Genomic DNA, 27,081 nt, shown 5'->3' on the forward strand with positions numbered 1-27,081 from the left:
CCCAGGCCTCTGTCCCTTTGTCTCAGCATGATGGGGTGGGATGGCTCAGCAGGGGAAACCACTGAGGTCTAGAGTGCCAAGCAGGGGGCCCTGTGGTCGGCTTTGGCAGGCAGCCTTAGTCTGGGGGCCAGCGAGCGGAGCACTTGGAATCTGATCCTGGGTTTGATCCCAGCTCCTCTCCTTGTCAGCCTAGGGGGTAACTTGGCCTCTCTGTCTGCATCTGCCAAATGGGCGTGGTCACAGAGCTGTTGCGGTCACCCGAGCGAAGTGGCAGTGATGAAGGCCCAATGTCTGGGTAGCCTCGGCCGTCATACCTTCAGAGCCCTCACCTGCCCTGTCCCGAGCGCATGGAGGCAGTCCTGGGGGTCCCCGACTTCCCTCAGGCCTGGTCTGCTCCCCTTCTCCTGCACCCCGGCCCCCAGGGTTCTTCCATGACATTCCGAGTTCAAAGTGAACTCCTATTTGTGCAATATCCTTGAGAGCCTGGCTTTACCTGTCTTCTGAGACTTGGGCCTCCACACCGTCTCCAGGGCAGACCCTCCTGGCTGTCTGGACCACCCCTTTTTGAGCCTCAGTTGTCTCTGCTGTACGTGAAGTGAACATTTGGTTCCCGGGTGGACTGAGACTCAAGGCTTCTGTGTACTGAGGTGACCAGCACAGAGCAGGCGCAGGGGGGAGTCAGGACTCCTTGCCCAGGATGCTCCCCAGAGAACCAACCTTGGAGGGAGCAACTTTCTTTGAAGACTAGGGGGCCCAGTCCCACTTGGCCCTCCTCAGTAGGGGAAACGGCATCTCTTCACGTGGACAGGCTCGCGTCTTTTCACCTGAACAATGAGAGCAGAGAGGCCTCCCTTGTGGGATCACAAGGCATTGCGCCCAGACCCAGGATGTGGCTCAGAGCCAGCCCCTCGGCCCCCCAGCCCCCAGAGTCAGGGTCCATGCAGAGCTCAGCCCTGCCCCTGCCCTGTGGCCCTCCCTGTGCCTCTGCTGCACAGCTGGGAGCTCAGGGATCAAGCACAGTCCACGCCCACCCCAGTAAGGTTGGAGCCACCCCTCCTACCCGTCCCTTGTTTGGCAGAGGGGCTCTGCCTCTGGGTTCAGGGGAAAGTGGGGCCCGTGGGAGGGTGGGCTCTGTGAGAGGAAAGTTTCTGCGAGGGTGTGGGGGGTGTGGAATTCTCAGTTGCTACATAACTCAGCAGGGAGAAGGAGCCCCACCTTCCAAATAGGGGAAGTTAGGGGTGTCCCTTCCTAGTCTCCAGTTCATTCATCAGGCCCCCCTTGATGGTCAGTTCCCAGCGCAGGCACGGGGACTGCTGGGAGGGGATTCTGCACCTCTCCAGCCGCCCTCCTCAGAACAGAGTGCCTGGACACTGAGCCTGCTGGCCATCCAAGTGGGTTCCCTGGGATCAGCTCTGATCCCAGCAACGTGCCCACACCGGTCACCTCCTACCATTTCAGGCATCAGTCCGTCCTCAGATGAGGGGTGCGAGGCCAGGGTGGGATGTACTTGACGGGCCCATGGCGGTGGGTGGTGGGCCACCACGTGACCCTGTCCCTTTGGCTCCAGAGCCCACCCTCTGGGATCTACACAGTCCTCAGTCTCACCCCTGGAGGTGGGGTCTGCTCCCCGGAACCACAGAGAAGCTGGGCTCCAAGTGGCACCGAAGACCCTCTTGCCAGGCCAGGTGTGACCTGCCGTCAGGCAGCTCAGCTCCCCTGCTCCAGCCCTGGCCGAGTAGGTGGTGTGGTAGTGGCCCAGATCTAGTGTGGGTCCCAGAGCTGGGCCTTGGCAGTGCCATCTCCTTGGTTCCTGGTACATGGGTACCATGTCAGCACATGCTGGGTGCCTGGCCCGGCCTGAGCCTGGCCCACAGTAGGTGCTTCGTGAGGCTCTGTGCCCTTGTTGAGTTTGCCCCGACCCTGCTTTGCTGGGAGGTCAGGGGCCTCAGGGTGACCTTGAGAGTAAATAGGATGGTGGCATCAGGGTCCCTCGCAGACGGAGTGATCTGGGAACCTTAAGTGTGGCCTTTGGACTGAAAGCCTGGGTGAAGCAGCCTCTTCCCGAGCCCATCGGCGTAGCCTGGAGTGCTGGCCCCAGATGTGAGGCCTCTCCATTTCTCACTCCTCAATGGCTCCCCAGTATTTAGAGGTTGTCCCTCATCGTGTTCTTGGTGGCACTGGGGCTACTAAGGGGCTCAGGCCTTTGGGGGCCTGAGGTCATGACTGCTGGGGGGTCAGGGCCAGGATGGAGAAGACCTAGGAGAGGGCTAAAGGAGGGTGGCCAGAGGGGCCTGGAGGCCCTCAGCAGCCAGTCTCTGCTGGGTGTGGGGGAGGCTCAGCCTGGTGCTCCGCCAGCAGCTGCAGCAGCTTGACCACGCCTGCTGTCCCTGGAGGGCGCGGGGGAAAGAGCTCACAGGTCATGGCTGGGGCAGGAGCGGGATGAGGAGGAGACTGATGCTCAGAGGAAACTGGACCGAGGACCACGGGGAGAGGGCAGCGGGGCGTGAGGACCTGTGCCCAGGAAAGCGTGCCCGAGCACCATGCTTGACCCCATCACCCCATCACCCCATCACCCTGTTGTGTAAGGCAGTGCTGGATGGCCGGGGGTGTCTTTCATTCATTCGTTCATTCACTCATTCATTCACTCTTTAGACCTAGCTGGGGCTCCAGCTCTGTTTCCAGCCCCCACACTGGGGACCTGGATGCAAAGCCGGTGGAGACCCTGTCCCAGCTGCCTGTAGACACAGCTGGAGGGCCTCAAGCCACCAGGGGGAAGTGGGGTGGGCACCGGACCCCAACTTCCCTGGCATCTCTGCCCCTCCCTGCCCAGCCTCTGCATCACAGCCCACTGCTAATCCTGTCTCGGCCCACACTTGCCTCCTGACCGCCGGGCTGCTGTGTCCCAGTTCCGTGTGTGGGAGGGGTCCTCCCTGAAAGACAAGTTGGAGCCCATGCTCCGCCGGCTGCTCCCTGGGCCGGCAGCAGTGCACGTGGGTGTGCAACGGGCCTTGGTACAGGGGCGCCGAGTGCCAGGGCCACTGGGTGGAAACTCGAGACTGCTTCCTGCAGCAGTGCCCAGGTCAGGGCCGCGCCGAGGGACCTGTGGGTGGCGTCCTGGTGGGCATGGACCATAAGGGAGGGGCGAGACTGCGTGGCATCTCATTGTGGGACCTTGCAGTGTCCCTGGGGATGCCGGGGGCAGTGGGGTGATGGTGAGGGGACGAGTGCGTGTGAGGCATTTGTTTTATCCTGTATCAAGCTGGGCTTGGCTTCTACTCTCTGGGTCTCAGTATTTTTCTTCTCGTGGCTTCCTGCCCTTTCATCCCTGTGTCTGCATCCCTGTGGCTCCAGTACCTGCATCCTCCTTGTCCTCTATGCGTGGCGGCATCCCACAGTGGATGGGAAGTGGCACTCTGGGCGTCAGGGAGCAGATGCAGTGTCACATGTGGTGGTGGCACACAGTAGGGGGAGCGTGCCTGCTTGGGGCCCTTCTTTGGGAGCAGAGCCAGCGCCCCCAAGATGAGCACCAGCAATGCAGCACCCGGCAGTGTCCCGGTGAGGGTCCCCCCACCCCATAGCTGGACTCTGGGGAGGGGCATCCTGAGAGACTGGGTGGGCTTGGGGCTCAGCTCTCCTGGGAAATGACTTCCCCTTGTGATGGTGGATTTCCTGGAGGGGTCTTGGCCTTCCTGGCCCTGCTACCAGCTATCCCCTGCTCTTCCTGTCCCCACCCCCACTCACGTCCCGGCCCCTGGGCAGAGCCCTGTGAGATCTGTGACGAGGACAGCTTCGGTGCTGTGCTCTGGGAGGAGTTCCTGGTCAGAGAGGTGGCCGCAGTCCCATGTCCTCACAGTGCCACAGGTGAGGACTGAGGGCTGGGTGTCGTGGGGGACTCCTGTCCTTGAGATTCTGGTCCAAGGTGCTGTCAGCGCAGGTAACACGGCCAGACCATGCCCAGGCAGTCCGTGCCCTGAAGCCGAGGCTGTACAGGTGGGAGGGGATGGGGGCTCAGGACCACCGTGTCCTGAGCTTTCACCAGGAGCCAGTGCCTGCATGAAGCCCTTTAGTGCAGTGCCCTAGGGAGCCACCCATTGACACGTGGGAAACTGAGGCACAGAGACGTTAACACAGTAGCCGTGGGCGTGCAGGACCACTAAGTGGGAAGTCGGCTGTGGACGCGGTGGTCTTCATCCCCGTGCAGCCCTGTGGAGTGATGGGGGGTGTGGAAAAGGCAGAGAGCGCTCCCAGAAGGGGCTTGGCACATCAGTGCGTTGATGTCCTTTGCCCCTCACATTCGAAGAGTGCACACAGGTTTGGAGTTGTGTTTGCTTTGCAACATTCAGGAAGTGACCCTCCCTGAGCCTCTATTTACTTTCTGTAAAACCCGTGTATTGTGGGTTCCCTGTCCCCCCAGGGCTCCTCCCCCTAGTGGGGGCTGTGTGTTCCCAGCTATGGTTGCAGCCCCCCTGCCGTGTTTTGTTTACAGAACAATACATGTCTGGGTAGCATATTGCAAATCCATGGAAGTAAAGTGAAGAAAACCCAGGTCGTGGGATGGTGTGACTTGTCTGACCTTTTGTCTGCGTGTACGACCACGTTTTCCCTCGTTTTGATTCTGCACCATGCGGTGGAGCAGGTGTCCTATCCTGCCCTGTGGCTTCTGTTGGGTGACAGGGTTGTGGCAGTCGCCTAGGGTCATCGCTTTGTGTGTGTGCAACTGTGCCTGGTTCCCTGGGAGTAAGTTCTGGGTCACAGGCTGTGCCCGTGTTTAAGGCAGTCGACACCTGACGTCGGTCGGCCCCAAGGCTGCCCAGTGCCTGCTGCGGCACACCCAGGCCATCGGGTCCCCTGGCCCCGTGGGTGGAACTGAGCAGGACCTGCCGGGCTATTGGTTTTTGCCAGGGCTCTGGATAGGAAAGGTCTCTGCCCCCACGCAGGTGGGGTCCCTGAAGGTGTGGCTCTTGCCATGTCCCAGGACCTGGTGCAGTGCCCGACCTGAAGCATTTGCTCAGAAATGTTCTGAATGAAAGAAACCTAGGGAGGCCTGTCCCTTGTGCTGGGTCATTTGTAATGTGTCCACGGGCAAGTGTCTGCTTCTGGCGCTAAGGGTTCCACCTGGAGGGGCTTGTGCCTGGGAGCCATGGGTGGGACGCCTGTGCTTGAGGTGGGCACCCACCTGCGAATCGGGAGACAGAGCTGACCCGCCGTCTCCCCAGGTCTCATCCTGTGATGCTGTGAGCTGGACGAGGAGGGAATCGCCTACTGGGAGCCCCCACCTACATCCGCTGTGTCTCTATCGGCTACCCAAACATCCAGATGATGGTCAGGCTGGGACAGGGGTCTCCTACCCAGCCTAGCCCATCTCTCCAGGGTCCTCCTCTGCCCTCTGTACTCTGACATAACCCTGTGTCCCCAGTGGCACACTGTGCGGATGTAAGCCATCCATGGCCATGACTGGGGACTGCAGAGGACTTTCTTGGCATGGGAAGTCCTTGGTACCTGCAAGTGATGGCACCCAACCCTTCGATCTTCCAAGCCCGGGAGCAGCTGGCAAAGGCTCAGTGTGGACGGCTTGGGGAGGCGGTCTCCGAGGTGATCCAGACGCTGGAGTGGCTACCAGGGCATCTAGAACTGGGCTTTAGCTACTGCTCCCCATCCGGGCTCAGAGAGGGGACAGGAGTTGCCCAAGGCCACACAGCAGGGCTTGGGTGCCTGAGCTAGTCCCTTCCCCGCGCTGGGTCTCAGTTCTTCCCCCTCAAACTCTTACTCTGCAAGAAGAGGGTAGGCAGAGTGCTGGGCACAGGTTGGGCCGTGCAGTGATGGTTGGGTGGGGCCCGTAGGGCCGGCAGGTGGCCTGAAAGCTCCCCCTCCCTCCCAGGGCACCACCAACCAGACTGTGGGCTGAAACTGACCTGCAAGTTCATCTGCGCTTTGTGTCCTCAGGGCCGTGGGCCTGTGGGAAGGCCGACCTAGCAGTGGAGGGGCGTAGCCTTCAGGTTCTGCGGCCACTGACTCCTCCACTCCGTCCGTCCTGCACGGTCTCCCTGCCCAGGTGAGGGTCTAAGGCGGCAGGGTCCCTCCCAGCTGGATTACCACCCCACCCAGGGAAGTCCACAGTTGGGGATCCAGAGGGGTGTGGTGGTCCCCCCAACACCTGCCAGGTTACCGGCAGGTGGTGTAGCTTTGCAAGAGCACCGCCAAGGACTGGCACAGCAGGGTGAGGCCCCGAGTGATCAGATGGGAAGCAGATGGGGGGGCTCCTGGGGCCCTTGGCCAGTTCCTTGTCAGGCGGTAGCACCAGCCCAGGCGCTGCAGCAGGGGGAACGAGAGGCACAGGGCACCGGGCTGGACTGACCAGACAGCGATTTAGAGTTACAGGGCCCTGCATGGGTGCCCAGAACCAGGTGTCCTCTCAGACACAAGGAAGCAAAGAGACAGGTGGGGGGCTACGTAGTAACAGAGGAGAGTTTGTGCAAAAGCCCCATAATGGGGGCAGCATCCAGAGGCGAGGAAGGTCGGACTTTGCGGTGATAGGGTGGGAGAGAACTTAGTGACCGAGTCCCAGTGTGCCAAATGGGCCTGGTGGTGGCTGGGCCTCCCCCCTAGAGGTTTGGTGTCCATTGGGGTGGGTCTGTATGAGCTGCATGTCGTTGTCACCACCCACCTCTCTCATCCCTGGTTCCACCGGTCCCCAGGCCCGCCTGTGGGCCGGGGGGTGCGTGGGACAAGTCCCTACTGCTGAGCGTGGTGCAGTGACGGAGGTGTGTCAGGGAGGTCAGGGAGGCTCCCACACTGGCTGACCCTAGAGGAGGATGTGTTTTTCTGTCGGAGAAGAGGAGGAAGGTCTTTAGGCAGAAACACACTTTGAGGAAAGGTGTGGAAGTTAGAGGGTACAGGAGGAACGTGAGGCCAGGACAAGTAGGCGACCTCGGAGAGGAGGATGGATGGGTGCCGGAGGGGAGGCTGCAAGGGGCGTGGGGCCAGTTTGTAGGGCTGCGTGTCAGCAACCATGGAAGTTGTCCGGGAGGGATGTGACCATCATCCGTGCATCCTCCATCCACCTGTCCATCTGTCCACCTGCTCAAGTATCCACCCACCCACCTTGTATCCATCCTCTCCCTTGGCTATCCACCCACCTACCTGTCCACCCATTCACTCACTCATCCACCCATCCAGCCCCCCAGTCCATCAATCCATCCACCCACCCATCCGCATACCCAAATATCCTCCCATCCATCCATCTGGTCTTCAGTGATTACTGACCCCTGACAAGGTACTGCTCTAGGAGGACTGCCTTGTCGGTGGTCAGTAATCACTCAAGACCTCAGCCTCCTTTGATCCCCAGTGAGGAGGGACAGGAAAGTGGGAACGTATGGATCCCTGTGAAACTGTCAGGTCATGGCACAGGCCAGGAAGTGGAGCCAGTGTACCGAGTGGCAGGTGGGGTGAGGTGCCTTTCAGGGCAGGTTCATGGAAGCCTCTCTGGGGTGGTGCTTGAGCAGAGGCCTGACAGCACTGCACGTGGCTGTCTGGGGACAAGCATTTTGGCAGAAGGAACAGGCAGTGCAAAGACCCTGTGGTGGGAGTGTCCAGGGCCATATAGCAGAGTCCACTGCCCGTTCCAACTCTGGGTCTGCGGTTGTGAAGATGGGCTGGGGCAGAGGCCTGGGCTGGGGGAGAGCAGGGGCGGACCCCATAGCCTTGGGAAACTGGCTCTCTGGCTTTGGTTGCTGCCAACTGCTTTTCTCTGGGTTTTGCACATGGTGCAAGCTCTTTGTTCAAAGTGGAGTATCAAAAAAGGTTGAAAAAAGAAAAAGGAAGAAAGAGGGCCCACGTGCTTGTAGGGCCCAGGCTGGCCATCGTGGGAGGTTACACTGCGACTGCAGGTCCGTTTAATCTGGCCCCTGATGTCAGCACAAGCCCCTCCCCACAGGCCAGAAACCCTCCCCACTGGCTGTTGGAAGGCTGCCTGCAGTGCCCTGGGGGTGCCCATTCACCCAGTGGCCCAGCACCCTCGCTAAGACAGCTCTGCTCACATTTCTGATCGTTCCCTAGGCATTGAGTCCGCTGAACAGTTTCAAGGTCTTGGTGGTAAATTTCTTTCCAGAGATGTGGACCCAGCCCCTTGGCCCCCAGGGCAGCAGGCTGTGAGCAGTCTGGCCAGCCCAGTGAGTGTGAAGTTCGCAGTCCCCAGGGCTGTGTGACCTGGGGCAGATACCACCCTCCCATCCTCGGGACCAGAGTCAGCCTGCTTGCAGGTGGGGGCAGAGAGGTGATGGGGAGTGGGCTGCAGCCAGGTCCCTGGGGTGCTTAGCACTGGCCATGGCCTCCACCTCAGGTGTGGGGGGCCCACCCACTGCCCACCGCAGGTCACCTCTGAGTGGATGACACTGTTAGGGTCTCTGTGCCTGGGCCCAGGGCTCTGAGGCCAGCGGGAAGGTGCCCCAGAACACATTTTGCCCACAAGCTCCCTGTTCAGTCCTGGGCACGGCCCTAGGAGCCTGGCTAACTATGTCTGTTACATCGGGGGAAGCCGAGGCTTAGGAAGGACCGTGGTCCAGCTCAGGATGAGGAGTGCGGTATCTGATCCAGAACTGGACAGCCTGGGGCCAAAGGCCAGGGCTGGGCAGGGGAGGGTGGGGTCTGTCGCTGCCCCTCCCCCAGTCTTCCCCCTTTGCTCTGGTCTTTGCTGGACGGAATCTCCTTCCATGCCCAAGTAGCCACTCCTCACATAAACGGGCTCAGAGGAATCAAGTGTTTCCTAAAGTGGGGACCAGGGACAGGACCCCAGGTCTGCTTCCACCAGTGAGTCCAGAGATTGGGTCTGTGCTGTCATGGGCCTGTGTTTGTGTGTTTGGGTGAGAAAAGTTCTCATGTGTCTCCAGAAGTTTGTGTGTTTGGGGGGCCGCTGGGGGCTGAGCGCCATCAGTGATGTGACCGTCATCTGAGTAGTACTTGATGTTTTGATCCATAGACTCTGTCCCTGATCACTGATGGAGCCTAGATTCCGGACTCAGATTGAGTCCTGGTCACTGGTCACACTCTGAGTCTTGATCCTGGTTACACATTGAGCCCTGATCCCGTGTCTCATCTGCAGTCACTTGTGTGCGTTCGTGTGTAATTATGCACGTGTTATGTGCTTGGAGGGCCGCCCCCTCTTCCAGCCACGTGCAACTGTCAGCCATGTGACATGCTCGTCTTGGAACATCTGAGTCAGAGGTTTCCACCCACAGCAGAAAACCCCTGCCTGTCTCACCCCCAGTTGTACACACACACTTGCACACACGGGCTCAACATGTACACATGAGGTGACTTCTCCCAACAGGGCTCACGTCCCCATTCCCCCAACACCCCTTCACCAGGCTGGCCGATGGTAGTGAGGTCCTTGGGAGCAGGGCCATTAGGAAGGGAAAGGGGATGTTTGCAGAATTCCCAGATGTTTGGGTGGGTGGGTGGAGGACGGGCCCAGGAGAATGGACTGGTGCCGGGGTTAAGGAAGGCCAGGAGCACATCCAGGGAGTTCACTTCCTGTGGTTCTGATCGGACAGCTCGCTGGGTCTTTCACTCATGGCGGCTGCATGTGTTGTGCAGTTCCCATTTTAAAAGTGAATAACCCAGAGTTACATAGAGCACAAAAGTGAGAGCTGGCAAGATCCTTCGAAATCACCTGCTGTGCAATCACTTGAAAACAGTGGAGGTGAGGCGCAGCATAGGGACGTCATACAGGCCAGGCCTGGGGCAGACACCCTCCATGGCCCTCCTCCTGCTATGCCAGCGTTTCAGGACGTGTTCTGCCTGACGCTAATCCCACGTGGGCTCCAGGAAGGGTAGAGTTCATACCCACCGTGTCTTGTTCTCCTGGGTTCACATGCACGGCAACCATAAAAGGTCTCAGAAGTCCTTTAAGTGGCTCCTGTTCCGTTGGGTTGGGGTTTCCCTAATTAGTGGGCACTTGGCACCCTCACTGAGCTGGCAGAGCAGACACTGGGACTGGCTGGTGGAGGGTGTGACCTTCCCGCACAGTCTGTTGGGTCCTATCTCAAAACCTGACTCACTCCAGGCACCTTTAGGCCGGCCTGGCTTAGGAGACTGGGGCACGTAGTGCCATCGACAGGCCCAGGGTGGCCCCATGGATCATGCCAGTCTGTGCTCTCTCCCTGCCTGGGCAGACCCCAGCCCTGCTGCTGTCCTGGGGGACACTCAGGACCCAGGCCTAGCCCCCTCCCTGGGGTCCTCACCCAAGTGCATGTCCTGGGCCCCTTAACAGCCTTGCCCCATCCCTGTCCCTGGTTTCCTTGGAGAGGGCAGTGAAGAGGCAGGCCAAGGGGGGCAAGAGGAAGGGTGTCCAAGCTCACTGTCAGAGCCAGCCAGTTCCCAGCCCGACTTCTCCCATGCTGGCTAAAGGGTACTGTTGGCGGCTGCTGGGCCAGTGGTTTCCCTGGTGTCTAGGGGGCTGGGCGGGGTCCTGTGTGGTGGGACCATCACAGACACGTGCGTGAGGGTAGGGATACACTGCTGTGGCAGGGGCAGGGGGCATCTGGGTGTGGGGAGCATTCCCGGGTGGAGTTTAGGGCACAGGAGTCTCCTGCAGGGCTGCGTCTGGTCCCTGTGTTTTCCGACCCCTGCGGGCCCCGTGTGTGTCAGTGGTAGGGGCATGCAGTTCTATGAGTGGGGTGTTCCCAAGTGACTTGAGTGTCAGGGGTGAGGCCTGACAGGGTAAGCAGCGAGTGTGGACAGCCTTGAGCTCACAGGATCTGCTGGACAGTCTGGGGAACAGCGCAGGGTAGCTCTGGGAGGATGCCTGCACTGGTGGAGGGTGCGCAGGGCAGCTGCAGGGCGCTGGGAGTGGTAATGGTGGCGGTGTGTGATGGTGATGAGGTCATCATACTGGTGGCGCTGGTGCTGATGGTGGTTTCAGTGAGGACCATGAGGGTGGACGCTGTGGTGACAGTTAAGGTGGCGTTGGGGGTTGCCTCAGCAATTTGGGGGAAATTGTTACCGAGTCCAAACTCGTTCTGCTCGCTGCACAACAGGCCAGTAAATCGGGAGACGAGTTGTTGGGGTAAGGGATAGTGACTTTATTTGGAAAGCCAGGAGACCGAGAGGATGGCAGACCAATGTCTTGGAGAACCATCCTGCTCCAGTCAGAATACAGGCTCCTGTTACAAAAACAAAAGAGAGAGAGAGTGGGTGGGGTTCGTTGTTGCAAACTTCCTGCTGTAGGAATGCTTTGTTCTTGCAGCTGTCCATGTGGGTCAGGCCCTGGTGTTCCTGTAAACCTCCAACAAAGCAAAGGTTATTCTGTTTTGCAATTTGCCATCTCTGCAGAAGTGCAGAAGTGCTGACATCCTTCGAGGTCAGAGCCCTGAGAGTAGGCTCTCCTGTCTATTTCAGGCTAAAGGCAACATTGTTTCCCAAAAGGTGCAGAGCTGGCAAGACTGAGCCTGGAAAACAGGGCCCGGCCCAGTGGTTAAAACTAAAAGAGCAGATCCAATGTGGAGGCAGATTTGTTCTCTGTTACACTATGAAGCCCCCCTCCTCATGGGAACCAGGACACACCCGGGGCAATTAATGAGGCGGAGTAGGTGAGGGGGCTGGGTGGGAGGGAAGAGGGGAGCGCTCATGGGGCCACGTAGTCTGGGAAGGTGGAGGAGACAGAGCTGGGCTGGTGAAGGTGAGGAGGTTTGGGATCTACTGGCGCCCATGCAGGTGCCCAGCACCCAGCATGAAGCCTGAGCAGGCCGGCCAGGGATGCACTTGCTGAGTGAGTGACCTATCGGCTTGAGGTCCAGCTGCGCCAGTGGTTGGAGCGTGATGGGTTGTGGGTGTCGAGGGGCTGGCCCCACAGCTGGCATGAGTAGGTGGCAGGCTGGACAGAGCTGGGCCAGAGGTGCACCAGGTGAAGGTTTGAGTGAGGGACAAAGGGCTCAGGCAGGGGTGCAGGCCTCTGAGCTGGGCAGAGTCAGCAGGTGCCCTGGGGTTGTGGGACCCTGGCACCCACAGTGCAGACCACTTTGGAGGGCTGGGGAGCTTAGGGGCCCCCCTTCTGCTGGGTTCCTGTTCTGCCTGGCAGGCTGCCTTGGCTCTGTGGCCCTGCCCTGGTGGGTGGGGTGGGGTGGGTCAGGTGAAGAGCCACTAGACCCTGAGGATGGCTAGGTTTCCACCCTTGGGACAGGCCAGCGGCTGGAAGCTCTGACTCAGAGCATGGCCGGCACCACGTGGGAGCCAGGAGATCGGTCATAGACCCGTGGTTGCTAAGTGAGCCTTAGACATTGTCAGTGCCTGGAGAGCCTGCCCCCCATGGGCAGGAACACGCCTGAGGGTGCATGGCTTTCACCCAGCAGCTTACTTAGCAAGACCGAAGTCAGTCACCTCTCCACCCACCAGGATCCTCTCGGGTCGCAAGCATTGCCCCTAGACCGTCCAACAGAGAGGACATGGCACTGATCTGGGGAAGCAGACATTGGCCTGCCCGCGGACGGGGGTTCTCACAGGCTAGTGGTCAGATGGGAGCTGGGCACAAAGTGGGAGGTTGAGGAGGCTGCCAGGAGATGGCAGGGCCTCAGGAGAGCCCTGAAGGATGAAGCTGAGTCAGCCAGGGGACAGGAGGGGATACGGTCAGAGGGAACGGCCAAGATAAAGACCTGGAGTCAGGAGAGGGCACCTGTGTTCTGAGCCCCGAGCAGCTCCATCCCAGCTGGTGTGTGTGGGCAGGGCCGCCAGGACTGCGGGGGGACTTGAGAGCCCTGATGAGCTCCTGCTGCTGCGGGAGGTGGGCCCCAGGCAGGGAGCCCCAGCCCAGCAGCCGGGCAGGACCTGTTGGAGGAGCCAGGTGCACTGCTCAGGAACTCACGGCTCATCCAGGTGGGTTCCCTGGAGGAGGCAACGCAGCAGAAGCCTTGGTCTGTGGCTTGGAAGTCGATAGGCAGAGGTGGGAGGTTGGCACTCTGGACGTGTGAAGCGTGATTTAGCAGCACTTGTACCTGGCATGGGTGGTTTCGGGAGCCCAAAGGCCCAGCTGAGGCGTTTAGAGGGGCTCCTAGAAGCCCCTGTCTATAGAGACACCTTGCCCACTCCCTGTTCCGTCACTGGGGCTAGCTGCGCCCATCCTGGCTTCTTTGTGCTGTGTGGGAGGACAGATATGAGTCCTTCCCACTCCAGTGTGAATTAGCCCATCAAACCCCGGGGGGACCCTGATGCCCACAGTCCTATAGTAACACCTGCTTTGCGGGCCTGCGCGAGACATCCTGAATGCCGAGAAGGCCCAGGCTCAGTGGGCGGGCAGATAGGCTGCACCCTCCACGCACAGTCTGTGTTACTGTCGCCTGATCTCCCATGAGCGTGCCGGGCCCTGTGCTGAGCCCTGTATCCCTGTTGTCTCCCTGAACAGCACGCGGGGTGAAGATGTGTGCCTACTTCACAGGGGAGGCAGCTCAGCCCTGAGTGGCCCGCAGTAGCCTCGGCTGTCCAGCTCCCCCTCATGGGGCTGGGCTGGACCAGCAGGGAGCTTTGCAGGGAGCAGGACGGCAGGGGAGCTGCAGGCTGAGCCTCCTCCCAGGCTCTGACACACCGGGGCCCCAGGAGAGGTCCCCTGGGGGGGCGTTCTGAGCTGGGTAGGGGCCAGGCTACTGCCCTCTGGTAGCTGGTGACAGGAGCCAGGCTGCTTTCTCTTAGTGACCACCTGAGGAGACACCAGGATAAGGCTGTGGGCCCGCATAGGGGCTGAAGTCGGAGTGAGGCGGGTCTCCGAGGGCGGGGTTGCAGGGAGCTGGGGTTCCCTGTCTGAGTGTGGCTGGATGGGTGTACTCAAGGGGGGAAGTGGGGAGGGTCAGGGAAGTTGGGCCAGTTGCTTGGGCCTGTCGGGTCCCTGAGGGCAGCATGACCTTTCCTCTGAGTGAGGAGGGAGCAGCAGGAAAGTTTTGAGCAGAGCATGTGTCCTGTCATATTTCAGATGATGGCACTCTGCTGGGTACAGGCAGAGGCAGGCAGGGCGGAGGCTGGCAGTGGGTCCCACCAGGGTGGTGGCCATGGAATGGAAAATAGCAGTGAGAGTCTCAGTGCATTTTGACATGAAGGCTGGTTGCTGATGGGCGTGTGGGTATGATTGGGGGGGGGGTCCTGGAGGTTGCCGCCAGGTTGCAGGGGCAGAGAAGGGCCATGCTGCCCGGCCATAGGGCCTCACTTGTCCCTGCATAGCAAGTCTTAGCTGGGCACTCTGCCCCTACTGGGGTGCAGGCAGCGTGGTGAGCAAGCCAGATTCTGTTACCGCCCTCCCAGAGGATGATGCCAGCAGGAAAATAGGGCCATCACGTGGTGGGAGGACCCGTAGGTGGTATGCAGCTGACGGGTGTGCAGGCCTTGGACAGCCACCGGAGGGGCAGCTTACCATGGTAGTGACTGGCCTAACACGCTGTGGAGGACAACTTGGCATCGGGGGGACGTGGGATCGGGAGGCCGGCTGTCCACGGAGTGAGGTGGGTGGATGAGGGTGGCGTGGGGGTGGAAGGAGGTTGCTGGCTGTATTCTTGACTGACCAAGGGATCCGAGGGCTGGGGAGCGGCAGAGGAAACTCAGGTCCCAGCTCAGGGTCAGGCCCTGGGGTGCTGACTGAGGGCAGAAGAGGAGCTCAGAAGCGGAGCGAAAGGGACAGGTGGTTGTCCCTGGGGTTTGGTGACATGGGGGCTTTGGCCAGAGTGGGGTGGGAGGAGCCTGTAGTGAGGACCTGGTGGCCTGCAGAGGAGTGGGCAGTGGCTGGGCCTTCCTGGTAGACCCTGGTCTGATGAGGGAGGCACAGCCTCTTCTCTGGGAGCTCTGATTTGAGGGGCCTGGGGCCCCCTACAACCCCCCCTTCACCTCAGGCAGGGAGGAGCTCCAAGCTCCTGGTGCTGGGAGGGGCCCCTGCCCCAGCTCCTTCTGTCACCCTGGACCTGGGGAGTGGGGAGGAGCAGATGTCACTGACCTAGATTCCTCAGGTTTGAGCCCAGGAGTGGGGGCCTGGATCCGTGACCCAGGTATTCCAAGTTTCTGAAGTTCAGACAAGAGGCAGCAAATGGTCTCCCACATGTGGGAGCGGTCACTGTGTGCTCGAGGAAGGAAGGACCTGCTTGTGTTGCAGAGATGGTAATAGGTGTCCTCTGCAGCAGGAAGGATTTCAGTCAGACATGGGGAAGAACTTCCAGATGTTGTGGGTATATGAGGATGTGTCCTAGAGGTGTAACTGAAAGAAGGAGGGCCAAGGATCCCCTGACGTTTGCCAGGTCAGGGTGTGCCTAAGATGCAAGTGAGGGTCCTCCAGTCAGAGACCACAACCCACATGTCCTGCTTGGGGCCAGTCCTTGGCTGATGCCCAGGGCAGCCTGAAAAGCTCTGCAAATGGCCTGGGAGACCTCCGTTGATCGGGCTTCGCCCTCGTGTTGAATGGGCCTTAGGGAGGGCCCCCTCCATCTGGTCTGGGTGTTAGACCATCCTTGAGGGTTCGTTTCAGGTCTGTGATTCCCAGTCCTGATTTCACTGCTCAAATGTTGTAGGCTTTGGCGATGTGGAGAGGATGTGAGATGGTGAGACAAATAAAAACTGGAATCCTGGCCCTCCTACTGTCTTGCTGTGTGGCGTCCGGCAATCCTCCCACCTCTCTGAGCCTCAGTTTTCTTTACAGAGCTGAGCTGTGGATTATTTGTAAGATTAAATGATAAAATGCATGGGAAGCTGGTAATACAGAGATGGGGAAAGTGGCAAGGAGAAGCTTGCTGTCCCTCTGCTGGAGGTCAGGAGCCCGTGCATGCTCCCTTGATTGTCGCCACCAGAGACTGCGGAGCCAGGGGACACTTGATGGGGGAGAGGCCGAGGCCAGAGAGCCTGCGTTGCCATCCTGCAAGTTTTGAGTGAGTCCAGCAGCTGCCCGCCTCCTGGCTGCCAGCCCGAACAGCTGGTTCTCTGGAGGGGCCAGGGCTGCAGGCTGCGGGACCACGGGAGACAGCGGTGCAGACCCAGCCCCTCAGAGGGCAGGGATGCCACAACCCTAGGGGACCAGAGCTCCTGGGGACCCCCATTTGTGGGGACCACAGCCCATAGGGGGAAGGGTGGTGTCCTGCAGTTAGGTGCAGGCAGGATGGAAACCCAGGGCATCCACCCCGAGCCTGGGACGTGGTCAACAGGTGCAAGTGCAAGGTCACTTCTGTGCTGCCCTGGGCCCGGGCCAGGAGCGGTCCTTGCTGGGGTCGGCCATACAAACATCTAAATGAGAGTGAAGGTCGGGGGAGGACGGCGCCTTCTCCACTGCTGGGCGGGGAACAGTGTTCGTGTCTGGGACGTGCCTTAGTGCGGGTGGGGAAGGGGCACCTGTGAGAAGGCATCACTGCTGCCCCCACCTGCTCCCTTCACAACTGCTAACGCCCAGGATGATGTCAGCCACGTGCAGGCACTTGCCTCCCTAAGGACTCGGAGCTGAATGTCCCCTAAGCATAGGGTGGACTGTGGCCTGATAGCAGGGGACTAGGTCGAATGTGACAGCAGTGTGGCCAGGAGGGGTGTTCCCAGGAGTGGCGGTGCCGGCCCTGTGTGGCTTGCAGCTCAGCGTCTCCTGACACATAACCTTTGCCATCGCACTCCTGGGGCCTGTCCTACCACCTGCAGGTCACCCCTCTGCAAGGACCTGCTCCCCGGCCCTGTGCCCAGCGTCTGTCAGCCCCAGCTCTTACATGGTTTGGAAATGTGTGTTACTCAGTTGTCCTTGTCCCAGTGGCCTCCGTGAAGGATCCCAGGCACCATTTGTTGGGTGGGTGAGCTAGTGGCAGGTGCGGGGCAGACCAGACTCAGGGTGCTGTGATTGTGTGAGAGGTAACGGGGCTGGGAGTCGGGACTGTGGTATCAAGCGGGTAGGGCAGGGGGTTGGCAGGGAGTGAGGGGCCTCGGAAAGCAAGGGCAGCAGACCTCGAAGGAGTCTGCACATCCTCTGCTCCCATTTCCACTGAACTCACCCCGCCCACATTGCTGACCCTCCACCTTTACGGGGGGCCAATCCTGCCTGATGAAGGGGCACCTTCCCGGGGGCACCCAGTTCCCCACCTCACCTTCCCCTGGGGTCTCCTGGGCTGGGTGCCATAAGCCTGGGGAGCCCCAGGGCCCCACTGCTGAGTCTGTTTAGGGGATGTCGACTAAAATAAAACCACACAACGTGAGAGTTTTGGGCTAAGTTTTATTGGGGGCAAAAAGAGGACTAGAGCCCAGGAGACAGCGTCCCAGAGAGCTGTGAGAAGCTGTTCTGAGGAGGCAGGGGAGAGCTCAGTGTTACATGTGGTTTCAGTGAAGAGGTTGTGTGCGCGGTCAAGCACACACCTAGGCAGAGGCTAGTTGCAGGTCAGGGGGAGCGGTTGTCACCGTTGATGAATTCAGTGTTTTTCCAGATTGGAGGAGACACAAGAATTTGGGCTCCTAATATCTCCTGAAAATATCTAACTGTCTGAAGGCCTGGTCCACCAGTTTTCCCAGAGCAGAGCGCCTCATTCCTGAACTCCTTTCAGGTGTGTTGGAGGTCAGAGGCTGCAGTGGCTCACACTTTGATCCAAGCAGAGTTAGATGGCAGGTGACAACGTGATCCAGTCCTTGTAGAGGCAGATGACAAGTGCTAGTGTTTAGTTAGCATGACGCTTTGTCCATCAGCAAGCTTGGGGCTGCCCCTCCCAAATCCCCCCAGAATCTGGCCCCCTTGCCCTTCCCCACTCTCCCCAAGGCAGCCAGGTGTACAGGCAGGTGAGGCCTCAGCTCCTCTGAAGCGCTCACAGGTGCCGTTCCAGCAGAGGAAGCCTCGGCGTCCGCTGCCAGTGTCCGTGCCTCCAACACGGAAAAGCCTGGGGGACCTGGCCTGGAGACCTGTGCCTTCCGTGTGCCCGTTGCAGTGAGAAGCCTTGTCCTGATGGCTGCAAGAATGGTCTCTCACTCCTCAAATGTCTGTTCCCAAGTCCCCAGGCTCTGCCCTGTCACTGCTTGAACCCTGAGTTGACTCCTTTGTTCCCCAGAGTGACGCCAGCTGCCCCCAGCCTGCACAGGCCCTCCCCCTGCCCTGGGGCAGGTCCAACTGCAGTCACGCTACACCCCACTGAGCTCAGTGGCTTTGATTGAAGGAATGAGCAGGCGAGGGAACAGCAGGTGTGGAGGGGGTGGCGCCAGGGTGGGTGGTGAGCACCCTGGTTGCTTATCCCCCCCCCACCGGAGGCTGACCGCGGGGCCTGGCTGGATGGGGGTAGTGCCGACGCCTCCCATCGTCCCCCCTCCCCTCAACTAGTCTTACTCCTTTACGTTTTGGAAAAGCTCCCATTCTCACAAAGTCGTTTCTTTTTCCATCTTAGGGAATTATATCTCTCTTGTGACAGTTTTGTTTGCTAGTGTTTCTTTCACGTGACAAAGGAGTGGTTTTATTCTTTGGAAAGGCTAAGCCAACTGAATGAATACTGACATTTAGGTCTAGGGCCGAAGAGAAATCAGTTTCTTCCCGGCACCAGTTATGCTGTTGGCATGAAAAGCATAAAAGTGAAAAACAGTCACCATTCATTACAGATCTTTAGACTCCGTAGTGGCTCATTTGGCCAGAATAGAGGGAGTTACAGAGAAATAGGAAAGACACATCACCTAATGTTTTCTGGAAAAAGACGGCTTTTTGTACAACTACATAATCTATCCCCCCAAAATCTTACATGTTGCTTTTATGGAATAAAAAGTTGAGTGTGTACACATATATATACTTATGTATAATATATATTTTATAACATATAAATACATGTATTAAATGGAATATATATATATATATATACCTATATTTATATATACCATTCAGTATATCACAGTAATTAATGACCATGGAGAAAATTAGTTTTCTCACATAAAGATAGCCTATCAATAGCTTTCTTTCTGGAATACAATTTTGAAAATGTTTAACCTTAATTAGACCACTAAGTGCAGGTTGACGGGTGATTGCACAGATCTTAGGAGCAGTGATAAAGACCACTATCAGAAAGTGTAATTGCCTTAACTTCAGTCTAAATGAGACAGTTTGGTCCTTTTACGGTTTATCAGTTTGTAACATCTTCCATAAAGTTAGTAAATTGACTTTTTCAAGGATGTATTGTGCTTGAGTATCCTGAGGGTGAATATTACCTATTTTCCCATGGCAAGAATATCCTGTAGGAGTTGCATTGGACAAATTAGCTGAACTTCAGCTTTTCTTTACCTACTGTGCTTTCTGTCTCCTTTTCAGATTTGAGGGGCTTTTGCATGTCTTTCTTGGCTCAACAAGTGACAGGTGTATTGTCCAGCCATGTTTTTGTCCCTTTAATTATGGAATCTTGCTATTTAAAAGAAATCTCACACACACGCATACAATTCTTCCCAAATACGTCACACCAATACCAAATTTTTTACATGATAAATAGAGATAGTACGTCCTGGGACTTGTGAACAGTGAACACTGTGACGTGCTCTCTAACAAACTAACTTAGTCAAACTGATGTCTTGCTGCCGCCCACTGAAGTCCTGTGGGCTGTGTTCTGCCTCTTTCGCTTTAAAATTTGCAGTCATTCCCAATGTATGTAAAGTTTCTACTCTGAGAAAAGTGCACATGTTCCTTCATTTTTAGGGGTAGACATTTAGCCAGCCACTGAAAGTAACATAAAAGTAAGGCAAAATACAATCATTCAACACCGGAATTTGGATTTGTTGAATGATGTGTAAACATATTGGCATCATTCCTGCCGTGGCAAAGCACCACAGAAGCCAGCTTGTAAGTGGGTGACATGCTCGTGTGTTATCAGAGAACAGCTGGTTGGAGCTGGAATGGTCCGGGGCAGCTCTGTGACATTTCTGGGAGAGTAGAACCCAAATGGCCACCTCGTTTGTGGGCGTGTAGAGACCACGGGGAGTTGAGAATTACACTTAGCAACAAGAATGTATCTTGTTCAGGACAGTGAAGAGTGTGACGTAGCTGAAGGAAAGGAGCTACACAGGGAAACAGTGGCGACTGATGACTAGGGCAGGTTGCGTTGCGGAGGCTCTTAAAAAAGAAATGTCTCTGAAAGCCAAATCTAAAGATCCATTGAAACTCAGTGAAGGATTTTGAGTAGGTGAGTGAACGGGTAAAATTAAGACTTAAGATAAGTTGAGAGCAGTGCTTACTAAGACGTCTTCCCAGGATCGTAGATCACCAATTTCTCCAAAAGGCTCTCCCAGGTCAAATCAATGGGAAAATACTGGGCATCTTTACATGTTAATGGGCATTTTGATGTCCCAAAGGAAAAGACAGCATTTCCCAAACCTATTTGAGCATGAAACACTGTCTAGGAAAACAGTGCAGGGACCACGTATTCCATATACTTGTGCCTTTGTGTCTACGAACTGATTTATGTAAGATGGGTACTGGTGTATAATTTTAAAGAACTCACTTGATTTACAACTTAATTCGTTGTTCCCAAATTCGTAGCAATGCAAGACAAGACCTCTCCGTTTTCTCCATGAGTGTGTCTGTGCTTTGGAGTCTTCTACTGCCAAGGAGTTAGGAGGTGGTGGGATGTGGAATGACGCTTACCTGGCCCTCTGTGTCGCCTGCGTACACTGGGCACCCGCTGAGCTGTCCTGGTTGCTGTCTGGTCCTGGGGAGCCGGCCTGCGCAAGTGTTGCTGAGACCTGGCTCATCACATCCAGTGATGTTATTCCTTCCCTTCCATTCTGAGACTGATGGGAACCATTTCCCTGATCTGTTCCATGTTGAGGTGCAGGAAGTTCTGTGTGGCTCTACCAGGCTAGGTCTCAGAGATGCGAGTTAGCTGTTCTGTGAGGGCTTCCTGATTCCTCTTGTTTTCTATGCAGGAAATGGTGCCCATGTCCTGTACACCTCATTGCTCTGGGCTTTCCCCATGAGATTCCCACCTAAATCTTTCTGCCATGAATTGTTCTTGTTTCCTACAAAACTGAGTGTTTAAAACTCATAGGCAATAAACAGCTCTGTTATTTCTCATATTCTTCTGTAACTTCTGTTCTCTAAGGAATGATCTGTCTCTTAAAACAGGGAGTAAGATAGAGGCAAGAAATATGTGGGGCGAAAAAAATCAGTGATTATTTCAAAGATACTCCCTACCAAACTTCTCAATACCGTGTGTCGCAGAGCCGTTCACTGAGCTGTTGTGTCCGTTCGGCCCCAACCAGGTTATAGAGATGCTGCCAGGCGTGGAATGCTGCCGCCTAGAAGAAACCATTCAGGTAAGACCAATGGTGTACAGGAGGCAAGAGTCAACTTCCCTTAATCATTCACCATTGTATAAATGAGCAAAGGGAGACTCATATTAAATTACCTGCTTAAGTTTATACCTGGTAAGTGCTAGCACCTGAGATTAAACCCAGTCTGACTCCATGGTGCATGGTCTCCATTGCTGTGATAAATTTCTCCTCATCCGTGTTTTTAGTTTGCTGTTTTTCCACATCCTTGCGTGTTCCTAATATTTAGACGTCTTAAGTCTTTTTTTATTTATGGAACGCGACACGTAGCCTTGTTGTTTTAGGCTTCTTAATTTCTGCCAGTTCTGATGGCTCTCACTGATCACTCGTGACACTGCATCTCTTTCCATGTGTTTAATGACACGTTGGGTTTTCTTTTCCCTGAACTATCTGTTCACATCATTGGCCTGTTTCCCTAGTGAGGATTTGCCCTTTGTACTGATTTCTCGAAGTTCTTGTTATTTCTGGGTTTCTAATGCTAAGTGCTCTTTTATGTTGGAGATGCCTCTTTCCATGCTATTATGGCGTATTTTTTAAATTTGTTTTCAGTGATTTCCATTTTAATTTATCAGTATTTTCCTTTAACGTTAAAGTTTTGTGTGTGTGACTTTTATTTCCATTGCTACTTTAATGGCATAAAGGATATCCTTGTATATGAGTTTTATAGTTTGGCTTCTTACATTTTATCTGGAATTTATTTTTGTAAACAGACCAAGAGAGGGATTTATATATTTTTTCCATGTGGATGACTGATCTTCCACGTGCCAGTTTATTGTCCGTCCTTCCCTTATTTTTACTGCCACACACCAAACTCCCAAATATACGTAGATGTTTGTGTGGATTCTGTTCTGGTTTTTTTTGGTCGTTTTTCTTTCCTTATACTAATACCGCAGATTTTAATGAAAACAGCTTTAGAGTAAGATTTATGAGTTGAAAGAATATTCTTCCCTCGTCATTCTTTTTCTTTAAAACCCTTTGGCTGTTCTTGACCTCTTACTAATTCATATCAATTTAGGAATCACATCGTCACATACCTTTATAAATAATACATTTTCTAGGATTTTGATGAAGAAATGCATTGAGTTTATAGATTCATTCCAGGAGAATTGACATTTTATGGTATTGTTTTCACATCCAGGACCATGATTGCCTTTTAAAAACGCCCTTTGTGCACTTTGGTGAGGCTTTGTCACTTTATGTTTTACTTGTCTCTTGCATATTTTCTTAAATTTGTTCCCAGATACTTACACTTCTTGTTAACATTCTAAAGGACATTTGTTGAAATGACATTTTTTACTGATTACTGTTGGTGCATGTTACTAAGTTTAGCATGTTGTTTTATATCTAGCAACGAGGCTGAAGTATTTTTTCATTCAAATAGTGTCTAGATTTTTATTATAACCATAATATTTTGTGTGAGAACCATGGTAGTTTTTCCCTTTCCAGTCTTACGCTTTTTTCAGTCTCCTGGCAGAGGTCTAGGAGCTCTGGGGTTTTATTGAAAAGAGGCAATGACAGTGTGCACTGTCGTTCCTGATTTAAAAGTGAATGTGTCTTAACGTTTTATGTTAAATATGGTTTTTATTGTAGGATTTTGATAGTATTTTTTAATTAAATTAAAGAAGTTCCATTCCCAGTTTGAGTTAGAGTGTTTCATATTGTTTTTATTTTTGTCGAGAACGGGTGCTGTGCTGCATTTTATCAAGTGATTTTTTTCTCTATTTATTGAGATGATCACATCTTTTCCTTCTTTGATCTGTTAACCTGTTCGTGTGTTATTTGTGCTTCTCTTTTTCCTTAGTAAGAAAGTATTATTCTACTTTGTTAGTCTTTCCAAAGACTGATTGGGGATTTTTTAAAACCTCTGTTGTTTCTCTGTTGATTCTGTGGCATTCTTTTCTGTAGTTATTTTCTTTGTTTTATCGTGGCTTAATTGGTATTTCTCCTTTACTCCCTAGAAACTTAGTTTACGAATTTTTATTGCGATCCCATAGGCTAATGTGTAGTGGCTTCATTGTCATTTTGTTCTAAATATTTTGTGTGTAGTTACACTTGTCAGTTTCTGGTGTATATTATTATTGTTTATATATTCATGTTACCTTTTCTGTAGTGGGTACACATAATTCAGGTGCACAAACAACTTTTAAAGTGGAAAAAAAATGAATGACCTTGATTCAGTTAGAGTCCCAAATGGGCCGCTCCAAGACTAGAAAGTCAAATATTTGCATATTATACTGTAAAATAGCATACTTCTAGGGTTTGAATTCATTTTTTATTATACAGGGATTTTTTTTTTCCAGTATTAATAAAATCTTCTGACTCCGTGAACAAGATTTGTGAAGGTTTGTCATTTCCTTTTTCCTAGATTACTCAGAAGTATCAGCTTCATGAAGTCACTGCCTAACTATTTGAAAAGAAAGCAGATATTCTTGGTGCCTTTTTAATAATGCTAGAGGTAAGATTTTACACTGTGTACTTTGTCATGTTTCTATCTAGCCCTCTATCCATTTATCAGTCCCATCTTTTTTTATTTGATGTATAAAACTGTAAGTTTTCATCATTCCATCTTAATTTCTTATGTCTCAAAGTAACTTGCAGACAGGGTACATTTTATCTGTAAATATTTCTATCACATGTGTCATTGACTAGAGTTGCTTTCTCTGTGGCATTTTTTTGAGGTAAAATAACCGTACGCAATGCATAAGTTTTAATTGTGGCATTTATTGAGTTTTAACAAATGCATACATCTGTGTAACCCTAGTCCCCAACAAAATAGAGACCATTACCTTCAACCCAGGAAGTCCCTTCACAGTCAGTCCCCACTTCATCCCCCAGAGATAACCACACTTCCGGGTTTTTTTCCATTGTGGGTGAGTTTTGCCTGTTTTATTCATTCATATTAGTGGAATCATTCAGTAGCTACTCTAGTAGAATTCTCCTTTGACTCAGCGTAATGGTTTTGAGGCTTATCTCTGTCACTGCACGTGTCAGTCCTTGTGCCTGTTACTGCTGCGCACTGTTTAACTGTAGGAAGACAGCACCGCTTCGCCGTTCTCCTGGTGACTGACACCCGGGCTAGTTCCAGCTTCTGACTATTCCGAGTCCAGTTGCTGTGACCACGCTTGTACGGAAATGCTCTCCTTCCCCTGCAGTCACTGCCAAGGAGTGGGGCTGGGATATCGCAGGGTAGGCGTCGGTTCAGTTTTGTAAGCACTTAGCAGGCATTTTTTCCAAAGTGACTGTGGCATTTCACGTTCCACCAGAGATGTATGAGAGTTGTGGTTGCTCCGCATTCTCACCAACAGTTGGTGTCCTATCAGTTTTTCAAAAATTTTCTTCTATTCTTTTAATTGTTGTAAAATGACAAAGTTTATTACCATTTCAGTGGCATTAAGTACATTCACATTGTTCTGCAGCCATCACCACCTTCCATCTCCAGATCTTTTTGAACTTCCCAAACTCATTAGGTAATTACTCCCATTCTTCACTGCCCCTGGCAACCACCATTCTACTTTAGACTCTATGCATTTGATTACTCTAGAGACTTCATATAAGAGGAATTGAACAGTATTTGTATTTGTCTTTTTTTTTTTTTTTTTTTGGTGGTGATAGGTAATTAGGTTTGTTTATTTATTTATTTTTAAAGAAGGTCTTGGGGATTGAACCCAGGACCTTGTGTACGCTAGGTATGTGCTCTACCACTGGGCTATGCCCTCCACAGAATTTGTCCTCTGTTTCTAGCTTATTGCACTTAAACCATAAGATCTTCAAGATTTATCCATGTTGTGGCACATAAGAGAATTTCATTCATTTTTTAAAGCTAAGTAATACTCCACTTTATGTATACACCACATTTAGTTTTTCCATTCATCCATCCAAGGGCACTTGGGTTGCTCCCACCTTTTGACTCTTGTGAATAATGCTGCTATGAACATGAGTGTGCAAATATCTTTTTGAGTCCCTGCTTTCAGTTCTTCTGGGTATACACTGAGAAGTGGGATTGCTGGATTAAGTGGTAGTTCTATTTTTAATTTTTTAAGGAACCACCATATCATTTTCCATAATGGTATATCATTTTACATTCTCGCCAGCAGTGCACAAAGGGTTGCAAGGCTCTACGTCTTCACTGACACTTGTCATAGTCTGTTTTCTTGATAGTGCTCAGCCTAGTGGGTGTGCGGTAGCATCTCAGTGTAGTTTTGATAGGCATTTGCCTAATGATTAGTGATGCTGAGCATCTTTTCTTGGCCTTATTGGCCATCTGTATGTCTTCTTTGGAGAAGTGTCCATTAAAATCCTTTGCCCACTTTTGAATTGGATTGTTTTCCTATGACTTGATGTTTTCAAATAGCCCTCCTGAGGTTCAGAGAATCACTTGGTAGGTGATTTTTAGATTGTCTTACCCTTTTAACACACTGACACATTTCTTGGACTCCTTAGCCCACACATTTCTTCAAATACCTTTACCGTAATTCTGTGTAGATTATTTGTTTTTGGAACTTCCATAAATGCTTGGTTGGCTTTTTGATATTTAGTTCAGCTAAACCTTAATTACTATTTTTGTACTGTCAGTACGTGTTCAGCCAATTTGGCTGTTAGGTTTGTTGCATTTATTGCATTTTTATTTTTCAATTTATTGTTATGAAAGTAATTTCTGCAGACATTACATGAAAGATTGAGGGAAAAGTAGGAAGAATGCTTCCCCAAGATCACTGTAGTGATTTGTGGGTGATATATGTCTGGAGAAGTCAGTTCGTTGAATTCCAGTGAAGTTAAATTTCTCAGTAATAGTCTCGTAATTACCACTTAGTGTCAGATCCAATTCTGACTGTATACTTAGAGTTCTGGAGTATTTGCTAATTACAGGGCACTGTCCTAGTTCCTAAGGGTTACACGCAGATGGCTAAAACAGTCGTCACCCAAAGAACTGCAGTCTCTTGAAGGAGACAGATAATGTAAATTAAAACTTGTAATGCAGGTAGAATTGTGTTTTACAAAAGAGGTACAGTGAGAGTGGCAAAGGATGTGGGAAATTAGGGAATTATTTGTAACTGATGGATCAGAGGTACTTTCATGGAAGATGTGATGTTGAAACTAAGACTGGAATGATGAATAGGAATTTGAGAAGAAGCAGCAAGGGAAATGTCCTGTAGGTTGAGGGGGAACATGATCGTGAAAGCTCCTGGCTGGTCCCCTCGGGGAGCAGGAGATGACCCAGCGATACAGGAGTGGGAGGTGAGAAGGTGTAGCAGAATGTTTCCTGTGTTTACTTAGGGTCAGAGGTTGGCTGACATTCTGCTTTTAAAAAAATAGGCGTCTTCGATGGCTTTTGTGAGACCGATGTGTTTGGCTTTGTGTTGACGAGAGCTCTCGTGTTGGTATAAAAGGGAATGAGGAGGCAGGATTTGGACAGTGTAACGAAGGGGCGGCTGTGGGAGTGCAGTCGAGGTGTGGAAGGGCCCCCGGGGTGAAAGGAGTGGGCGTATGAGAACTCGGTGGTAGAAATAACAGCATGAACAGTTTGAATGTGCGGGTGAGGGGCAGACAGGAAGGCGTCACAGATGGCGGAGATTTATAAACGGGCTGACTTAAAGTGTTAACCTGTTAATATGTTATGTGTGCTTCTCTATTTTCTTAGTAGGAAAGTAGTATTCTACTTAATCTTTTCAGAGACTAATCGGGGATTTTTTAAAACTTCTGTTGTTTCTCTGTTGTTTCTTTCTATGACATTCTTTTCTGTACTACTTTTTTTTCTTTTATCATAGCTTAATTGGTATTTCTTCTTTACTCACTAGAAACTTTCAGTTTATGAATTTTTATTGA

The 27,081-nt window shown here is 53.1% G+C and overlaps 1 protein-coding gene across 1 annotated transcript in view; it reads left to right on the forward strand.

The window, feature by feature from the left end:
* LOC105101248 (adhesion G protein-coupled receptor B1-like) overlaps positions 1-23,713 on the forward strand; it is a 28,552-nt gene extending 4,839 nt beyond the window's left edge. Inside the window, exon 2 of the mRNA XM_064480213.1 lies at positions 23,624-23,713. The gene's annotated coding sequence lies outside the window, so the exon portion shown is untranslated. The remainder of the gene's footprint in view (positions 1-23,623) is intronic.
* The last annotated feature ends 3,368 nt before the right edge of the window (positions 23,714-27,081 follow it).

The sequence above is a fragment of the Camelus dromedarius genome, chromosome 27 (genome assembly GCF_036321535.1).
Source record: "Camelus dromedarius isolate mCamDro1 chromosome 27, mCamDro1.pat, whole genome shotgun sequence".
Lineage (NCBI taxonomy): Eukaryota > Metazoa > Chordata > Mammalia > Artiodactyla > Camelidae > Camelus > Camelus dromedarius.